Consider the following 10,474-nt stretch of genomic DNA (forward strand, 5'->3'; position numbering starts at 1 on the left):
TGCTTTTGGCTGCTATTTTTCTGGCAGAGAGATTTGGAGAACATATGAGGTTTTTGAGAGCTATTGGGAGGGACAAGAAAGCAGGGAGAAGGAGATAACAGGAAAAGAGAGTGGTTGCAGGTGAGTTGGAGGTGAGTTTCACGTTTACTTTGATTCATATATATCTCTTCTCTTTCGCATTTTGGGTTGCTTTGCATTGTTTGTCAATTTGGGGTTGGATAATATGGATTATATACTGAATTTTGTTGATTTATGGGTCATGTTTATACTGTATTGTTGTTGTTCTTGTGGCTTGGCTTGAAGCTAGTGGAACTCTGTTCCTCATACTCTGTGTAAACCTAGCTCAAGGTTCCCCTACTCGTATAGGCCCATGGATGTCACCTGAAATGAGGCTTTATACATGCATGTTCTACTTGATTCCTAATTCATCATTCCCTCATTTTTTTGGCTCTTTTTCTCCCATTTCTATTCCTTTGTTGTTGGTGGGTTTGCGATGTTGAGTATCAGAGACGAAGGCATTGTTTCTGGGGTGGTTCGAACCATTGAAGGGATGGATTGAAGCAGAAGAGACCGGAAAGAGAGAGAGAGATGAGCAACGCCGCCCAGATTCCGACGAGCTTCGGGTAAGAGCTCAGAGCTTGCCTCCGGGGCAAGCTCGTCAAAACCTACGCTCAGTTCAGAGAGTCAAGCTGTGAAAATTGCCCTTTCTTTAAGATGGATGAAGACCATGAGCGTGTTGTCGACTGCACTACTCCTAATTTTAATGGGATAATTTCGCTGATGGATCCAAGCAAAAGTTGGGTTGCTCGGTAGCTGTGAATCTGAAGATTTGTTCCTGGATGTTACTGTTGGTTTGAGATAAAATCATATATATTTATTCTATATCAATTCATTAGAGTACAGGTGTATATATAGACAGAAGAAAATGCTATACATGTACTACATGGATTACGACTACAATTGCTGAGGGATTGCAGTGACTGATTGCAGTGATTGATTTTTCTCCTTTAATGGTTCAGAGAACAGCTCACGCCAACACTCCCCCTCAAGTTGGTACGTAAATATCAATAAGTCCCAACTTGTCTAGTGAGTGATGGAATATTTTACTGCTCACAGCTTTTGTAAGAATATCGGCCAATTGGTCTTCGGATTTCACAAAAGGGAATTGGATAATCTTTGCATCAAGATTTTGTTTAATAAAGTGTCGATCTACTTCTACGTGCTTAGTCCGATCATGCTGAATGGGATTATGGGAGATGTCAATTGCTGCTTTATTATCACAAAACAACTTCATCTCGGAGTCAGGGGCAAAACCAATCTCCGTTAGAAGTCTCCTAAGCCACAATAACTCACATAGCCCTTTAGCCATTCCACGAAACTCAGCTTCCGCACTGGATAGAGCGACCACCTTCTGTTTTTTGCTTCTCCAAGTAACCAAGTTTCCTCCAACAAAAGTGAAGTAGCCTGAGGTGGATTTCCTATCCATGATGTTCCTTGCCCAATCTGCGTCTGTATATCCTTCTACTCTTAGGTGATCATTTTTTGAGAACATAAGTCCCTTTCCAGGGGACGACTTCAAATATCTCAAAATCTGCATAACAGCACTCATATGATCTTCACTTGGACAATGCATAAACTGGCTTACCACACTTACTGCATAAGCAATATCCGGCCGTGTGTGAGAAAGATAAATAAGCTTGCCTACCAGTCTTTGATACCTTCCTTTGTCTGTTGGTACTTGATTGGGATATTCTCCAAGTTTGTGATTTGGAATTATTGGAGTTTCTATAGGCTTACAATCAAGTAATCCAACCTCTGTTAATAGGTCTAAAATATATTTTCTCTGAGACAGGAATATACCTCGCTTTGATCTAGCAACTTCAATTCCCAGAAAGTATTTTAGTCCTCCTAGGTTCTTCATTTCAAACTTAGATGCCAACTGCTCTTGAAGTCTCGCTATCTCCTCTGAATCGTCTCCTGTGATGATCATATTGTCTACATAGATTATCAGAGCAGTCAGTTTGCCCTGTCTATGCTTTAGGAACAAAGTGTGATCAGAGTTACTTTGCTGGAATCCATACTTTTTCATTGTCGTACTGAATCTCCCAAACCAAGCTCGAGGTGATTGTTTCAACCCGTATAGAGTTCTTTGTAATTTGCAAACAATGTTGCCTTCTGTGTTGGCTACATATCCTGAGGGAATGTCCATATATATATCTTCTTCTAGATCACCATGTAAAAACGCATTCTTTACATCGAACTGATGCAGGGGCCAATCCAGATTTGCTGCAAGTGACAACAATACTCTCACCGTATTTAGTTTGGCAACAGGTGAGAATGTTTCCTGATAGTCAACTCCGTATGTCTGCGTGAATCCCTTTGCTACAAGTCTCGCCTTGTAACGCTCAATTGTTCCATCTACCTTGTATTTGATAGAAAACACCCACTTGCACCCCACTGTTTTCTGTCCTTTAAGTAGATTGACAAGAATCCAGGTCTTATTTTTCAATAGTGCCTCCATCTCCTCCTTCATAGCCTGGACCCACCTCGGGTCTTTCATTGCTTCTTCAACGCTTGTAGGAACCTGACACGAGGAGAGTGCATCTGCGAAAGTCTTTAGAGGTTCAGGAAGCGTCTTTGTGGATACATAGTTGGCAATCGGGTATTTCAACCTCCGGTCTTCTATGTTAGGAGAGTATCTATCTGGTGGCTTGCCTCGATTATGCCTGTATGGTAACTCATAGCCCACATGAGCATCATTAGTTAACACAGGTGTACTCAGAGTGTTCAGGGAACTTACCTCAGGAATATTCTCAGGAGATGGGTCTGTGGATACTGTGGGATGAGGGGGTACTATCGACTGCTGTGGCTGTTGTTCTTCAGTTACTAATGGTAAAACACCAGGTTCTGTGTCAACATCAGGTTCTGTATTGGATACAGAAACAACAGGCTTAACATCAAGTTCTGTATTAGATACAGAAACAACAGGCTCCCAATCAAACCTCAGCCAATTCAACTCTTTATTTTGAGGCGCCCCCTGAAGAGTAGAAGTGGATGTGGTCGGAGAGTAGAAAGTCTCTGATTCCAAGAAGGTGACATCCATCGTCACATAGGTGCGATGATTAGATGGATCATAACAGCGATATCCCTTTTGATGTAGGCCATACCCCAAAAAAAGACACCGAACTGCACAAGGATCGAGTTTAGTGCGTTGATTCTTGTGTAAATGAACGAAGGCAACACAGCCAAATACTTGAGGCGGAAGCATTAAGGCAGTAGGTAGAGAGATGACAGTGGATAGAGCCTGGAGAGGAGTCTTGAACTTAAGAACCTTAGAAGGCATCCGATTAATAAGGTACATGAGCACCAAGAAGAATAGCCCGAGCAGTCTCTAAAATATGCCGATTTTTCCTTTCGGCAATTCCGTTTTGTTGTGGTGTTTGAGGACAGGTAGTTTCATGAATCAAGCCATGGTGACTGAAATAATTTTTGAAGTCACGATGCATATACTCTCCACCATTATCGGATCGAAGTATGCGAATTGTAGCAGAATACTGAGTTTTAACCATCTCATGCAATGAGCAAAAAACAGAGAAAACTTCATCCTTATTCTTCATTAGATACAACCATGTCATACGAGTGCAATCATCCACAAAAATCACAAACCATCGAACCCCAGATATAGTGGATTTGGGAGATGGACCCCACACATCAGAGTGAATCAATTCAAAAGGCATCTGACTCTTATTAAAACACAAAGGATAACTAACACGATGACTTTTAGCTAAGATGCATGTCTCGCATTTAAAATCCAAATTCGACAAACCCGAAAATAAAGCAGGAAATACAAGTTTCAAATATCCAAATGAAGGATGTCCTAACCGACGATGCCACAACAAAATGTTCGCCTTATTTCGATCACTAGAGCTTCTCGTATGGTTAGCTCGATTGATGCCAAAATCTTCCATATAGTAGAGCCCCCCCTTTTTAGTACCACGCCCAATTATCTCCTTGGTGAGAATATCCTGAAGAAGACAAAAGGTTGGATAAATTAGAACGATACAATTTAACTCCTTTGTGACTTGGCTCACTGACAATAATTTATGAGACAATGAGGGTACAAAAAGGGTATTGGTTAAGGAGAGAGCTGGTGATATCATCACTGTACTAGCCCCTTTTACCAAAGAGATGTCCCCATTAGCATTAGCAATGCTAGTACGCCGAGGAGAGGATCGTTCAGAAAAATCACTTGCATCATACGTCATGTGGTCTGTTGCCCCTGAATCAAGAATCCAACCATCATATGATTCAATGGTATTGGTCCTGAGAAAACTCATACCTGTATCCAAATCGACTGTTGTTGTCGGAATAAGTGACAATTGGGATTCAGCCGAGGCTATCGCGGCCTTGCCCATGCCATTAGCTGTATTTTTGCTGGCTCCACCATCATTCCCATTCCCATCTCGTCGCCTCTTGGCTTGTAATTCATGCCACCAATCTAGGTAGCCATGTAGTTTGAAGCATGTGTCTCGAGTATGCTTCGAATTTCCACAATGAGAGCATTTCATGTCATTGGATGGGCCATTTGACTTAGAAACGGAGTTGAATTTTCCATTCAATGACAGAGAGTTGGCTGCAGTGGAGGGCCCTTGTTTGAGGCTTCGTGAAGCCAACACTGCTCCAGCCGCCTCTTCTCCATTATTGGTTGTCATCACCGCCTGACGCACAGCTTCTCTACGAACATGGGCATATGCCTGTTCCACTGTGGGAAATGGCTTAAGCTGCAACACATCACTTCTAATATTATCAAGTTTATCATCCAAACCATCAAGAAAAGTATATACCCGATCCTCCTGCAGCATATTGTTAAAATATTGGATATCTGCTGGACATTGCATTGGATTGGGACGACGGAAATCAATCTCCCGCCATAGACCTTGGAGATCATTGTAGTATTTTTCCAGAGAGCCACTACCCTGCCTGAGTCGCGCCACTCGCCGCTGAAGTTCATAAACTTGGGTTGCATCACTTCCATCGAAGTAAGTGGTTGCAATTGCATCCCAAACTTGCTTTGCCGTTGGAAACCGAATGAAGTTGCCAATAAGGGATGGATCCATCGAACCAATCAGCCATCCTTTCACAGTTGCATTCTCAGTCCGCCACCTACGGAAGGAAAGGTCGGTTGTTAATGGTTGAGGAAGGTCGTCGTTGATGTAGCCGAGTTTATCCTTGCCCGCGACATACATCTCTACGACTTGTGACCAGAGGGCGTAATTCGTGCCATCTAGTCTGATGCCAATCGGGGCAATTGCTGAGTCGGTGGCTGGAATAGACGCCGGAGCTTTACTCAAAACTTCTGTCATCCTTGCCGTTAGTTTAGACAGTACAGATGGCGGGATTGAAGATTCACCTGAGTGCTCACCCGAGTGAGGATCTGTATCTACCATGTGAAAAGAGTTTGGGCTCTGTTTTTAAGAAATTTGGTTGAACGGAGGGTAGAGGATCGAATTCTGCTCTGATACCATGTTGGTCTGAGATAAAATCATATATATTTATTCTATATCAATTCATTAGAGTACAGGTGTATATATAGACAGAAGAAAATGCTATACATGGACTATATGGATTACGACTACAATTGCTGAGGGATTGCAGTGATTGATTTTTCTCCTTTAATGGTTCAGAGAACAGCTCACGCCAACAGTTACACCCTTGCTGTTGCAGAGGCACTTCCAGAGGACTTGCAGAATTTATGCGAAGCAAGCAAAGCTGCCCTCGAACGACACCGGTCGCTTGCCGCCAGCGGTGAAACGCCTCCGCCATTACCGGGACGCCAAGCAACCATTGAAGCTCCTTCACTTTCCCTCTTCCACTGATGGCTAGTGGGAAACTTACTAATGCACACAACATATGTGTCCAATCCGGGTGCATTGGCATGTGAAGACCAACTACGTACAAGGAGTATTGGCGTGTGAAGATTGTCATTACCATTTTCATCTACAAAATGAACTACACTCAGTGGACACTCCTGCAGCATCCAAATCTCAACAATGTCACCCTAGTTTACAGCTCTGTGCACAAGCCGCTAGTCCCATACATATCCATTAATGACACTGGGGTGGGTGTTTCCGCATAAATTTTATTTCAATGGGGATAAGTGCATGATGCCAGCTCCAGATTCATGTCAATCCAATTTCTTATTCCACTCTGCCTGTGTCTGTGCTATTGATACCGCTACTCATCAGCTGATCATACCACTTGATACGTTAACAACCAGAGAGGGTAACTTTGATCTAGTGGGCAACAATTTCCGTCTTTTTTATCCGTGATGGAATGAAATTCCTAGGTATGGGCCATGTTCTGAAGCCTAATCCTAAGTCGTACATCCAGGAGAACTGGAGGATTGTTGATTTCTTCTCTCATCACCCAGAAAGCCTGCACATGTTCTCATTCATCTTCGATGATGTAGGTATTCCACAAGATTACAAGCACATGGAAGGATCTGGTGTGAACACCTATACTCTGATCAACAAGGCTGGAAAAGCACATTATGTGAAATTTCACTGGAAACCCAATTGTGGGGTTAAGTGTCTGTTGGAAGAAGATGCAATCAGGATTGGAGGAAGCAACCATAGCCAGGCCAATCAGGATCTCTAGGAATCCATTGCAGCTGGGAACTATCCCGAGTGAAAACTTTTCATCCAAACAATTGATCCTGATCATGAAGACAAATTTGACTTTGACCCACTTGATGTCACCAAGACCTGGCGCTCTAACCATACCCCTAGTACCATCTTTTCTTTAAAATACCCACTCATCCGTTTCTTTCACTATCTCCCATTCAAACTTGTCTTCCTTGACTCATCATCATGCACCGACAGTCCCAAATATTCAGAATGGTGAAGGCGTCAATGGCGGCAAACTTCTCTGAATACAAAGCAGGGTCTCATTTCACTCCTCTATGAGCCTGAAGATGCTCTCTACAGGCAGCACTGGCACGTTTGTGGCGAAACCTTTTTTCCATCTACCCATAGTCACGACGTGGATTGACTGGAACACGGTGGCGGCCTCTATGTTGACGAGTTTGGGCAGTGGTAGAAGTGAACAGGACCACGATTTGGACATACCCACATGCTATAAGGGCGTTTGTTTCGCTACTTCGAGACGGGAAAGGTAGAGAGAAGGAAGAGGCTGCGACGTCACTATATGCTATCTGTTCGTTCCCAGATAATAGGCGAAGGGCTGTCGGTGCTGCTTTATTGTTTGCTGCACCAGCAATTGGTTTTGCATGGTGGTGGCGGAGGAAGCCACAAGAGCAGTTCTTTGATGTACCTGCTGAAGAGGATCCAGAAGTCCACCTGGGACAACTCAAGAGGTTTTCTCTGCGAGAATTACAAGTTGCAACAGATGGTTCATTAGTGGCAGTGAAGAGACTTAAAGAAGAACGCACTCTGGGTTGAAGATGTCGTCCCTATACCCCTTGGAAGAGGTGCATGGCAAGGATTCCTAAAAAGCAAGCTAAGTTGTTGTCTGACTTCTTATACCATTTGATCAGATAAAGAGTGTTATTGAGCAAAGCTGCTGCAGGGAACGGAGAGCTACTGTGCCCGGTCATTTGCAAAGGCTTTTGAAGTCATTCTGTATGCCCTGACAGAGGACGCGAGCTTGAATCTAATATCTTTTGTGACTGAGTTTAGGAACCACCATCTTCAAAGGGAGGATCAATGTCGAACCAATGTGATAAAGAGACGCATTATCAACGTTTTGGACGAGGCCTCCACTTCATCTTTCACTTTGCGTGATCCACATGCGTCTTCTTCCTTCACTGCCCTAGTTATTACTGTTCTGGTGGTCATTATCGTCATCTCCAGCGTGCTTCACAGCTAGCTCATCTCTGACGCTGTGGTCTCCATCTCTGACCTGAAGCGATCCGTGTTGATGAAGAGAAGAAACCCATTGATGAATCTCGGATACTTGGGGTCCTCATGGTAAGTTTTTTAAAAGTTCTTAAAAGTTATAAGAATAGAACAAAAGGTTATGGACGTGCTAGGGCCTAGCTTTTGGGATGTATGGAATTCTTCAGGGCAAGCGATGTCTTCAGAACTGTTGGAACTTGAAAGACTAGAAGCTATTGGTGAGATATTGAAGTTAAATCCAAGTTACAAAGCCTCGCCGGATTATAAACCGTTGTTGAAAGAAGCCAGAGTTCCCATCTCTGTGAAAGAATATCCTGGGTACAATTTCATTGGCTTAATATTTGGGCCTGGGGGTGATACTCTAAAGCGTCTAGAAAAGGAGACTGGAGCTAAGGTACAAGTATATGGTACCAAAACGGATACAAGACAAAAGGTTGAAATTACTCCATCTGATGGAATCCAGGCTACTCATGAAGAATTCTATCTTCATATATCAGCCGAGACATTTGAGACAGTTGATGCTGCAGTCGCGCTGATTGAATTGCTAGTCACTCCAGTTTCAGGAAATCCAGCTGTTGTTTCCACCACACCAACTTCAGTTTCTGGGGCTAATGTGAATGTTCATAATCAAAGCCATAAGTGGTTTGATGGGATTGATTGGAAGAGGATGGCAGATTCTGAGGGAGCACCCAGTCAAACCTCATTGGCAAAAGCCTTGCATGCCCACCATTAAGCCACGTTCCTTTCTTTTGTTTATTTATTTATTTTTATTTCTTCATCTTTTATTTTTAAAATAGATTCCTAAACTCTAGTTTGCAAATAATTTTTCAAATTCCTTTTTTTCAAATAATTACATCTCTTTAATTTTTCATCCTTAGTTTTTTTGTTTATGTTCCAAAAATCCGCTTTTCAATAAAATTTGGCCACCATTTTCTTTTCGGCAAGTCACTTTCGAATTTTTCATCATTTTAAAGTGTTTTAAAATAAACATGAATTTAAATTCCGTAATTCCGAATAATGGAATTTATGGAATTAATTCATGCAAAAATAAATGGGCTTTGATGGGGGCCCCACATAAGTGACTTTATAATTGATTGATTGATTGATTGATTGATTTAATTGGCCCGCATGATTGATTTTATTCTACTCTATAACATGCTCGAAATTATTTCTTAATTGTGCACTAACCTCGCTTTTTGATAGCATATTGTGGCTTATCGCTCAGGTACGCATCTACTCCCTTTCTGGTATTTCTATATGCTTGCTTTGATTCTCATACGTGCATGATAGTTCCGGGTATTCATTGTTTTCCTCATCAATTGCCACGTCAGCTTCATTTTATTAGTAGAGACTCGTTTCTAGGGACTTAGAGGGGTGCTACGGTCTTTACCGTACCTTCCCGATAAGTAACCTGACCCCAAAACTCGATCCAATTTTTCGTAGACCAACCTTTTCCAAAACAAAGAGTCACACTTAGGGTTTTCTTTCTTATTTTGTTTACCCTTTTAAAAATAAAACAAAAATAAGTGGCGACTCCAAGTCATTTCAAATAATAAATAAAATCATTTTTCAAAATAAAAAATCGAGCTCGCCATCGAGTAGGAAACGCATGAGCCGAAATGCGGGGGTCCACAGTTACCATATAACATGTTAATCTATTAAAAATACAAATAAAAAAATTCACTGAATTTTGAAATTGACAAAAAATAATTTCCTATATGAAACTTATGTTTCCATATACTTTGATAGGGATAGTGAGGTCACTCATATTTCTACTATTTATTTAAGATAAACCTATATTTCACAGGGATAAAACAAGTACTAAAACTAGTTAGTTAAAATAAAATAAAAAATTATAATTATTAGCTTAGGCATATATGGTAATTTATAAGTAGGAATTATAAAACAAAGCGAATGATAGAATAAAAAATTATTAACATAAAAATAAGCAAAGCAAGATGATGTTAACATCACCATTTGGAGTTGCAAAATTGATCTAGTTTAATTTCCTCCAATACTCCAAGTTTTATAATATTCTAATAATTTTCACAATAATTTTTTTATAATCATAGTACTACCAATTGTAAAGACAAGACTCACTCTCTTAAAAACTTATAGGCATTATGTTTATAACTTCTCTAAATAAATATCTCATTTTTCATTCACCCAACATGCATCCCACACATCCATTACATGCACCCTACACATCCATCAATATCATTATGTTTCTATAAAAAAAAAATCTCCTTTTTCACCCAATCATGATATTATTGCCCATTTATGAATTCACACTACAATAAACTAGAATATTATTAAGAGAAAAAAAATTGTATATGTAGGACAACCCAAGATAAGTTTTTCTTTGCAATGTAATTAAACATATAACAAACCAACTTTCAAAACCTTCATAAACATCCGTTTTTACTTAAAAAGGAAGTTAGTAAACCAAAAGGCATGGTGGAGAGTTTGAACGGTCATCCACCCCTCGCCTATTTTGCATGCCTTCCATGCTATGGTTGACAATCTTATATTTATTTATTTTGTTTAGTATGTGTCAT

At 40.9% G+C, this 10,474-nt stretch overlaps 1 pseudogene; it reads left to right on the forward strand.

Annotated features, from left to right (window-relative positions):
* The first annotated feature begins 588 nt into the window (after window positions 1-588).
* On the forward strand, window positions 589-8,452 carry LOC117921859 (annotated as a pseudogene).
* Window positions 8,453-10,474: the final 2,022 nt, after the last annotated feature.

Source organism: Vitis riparia, chromosome 9 (assembly GCF_004353265.1).
Source record: "Vitis riparia cultivar Riparia Gloire de Montpellier isolate 1030 chromosome 9, EGFV_Vit.rip_1.0, whole genome shotgun sequence".
Classification (NCBI taxonomy): Eukaryota; Viridiplantae; Streptophyta; class Magnoliopsida; order Vitales; family Vitaceae; genus Vitis; species Vitis riparia.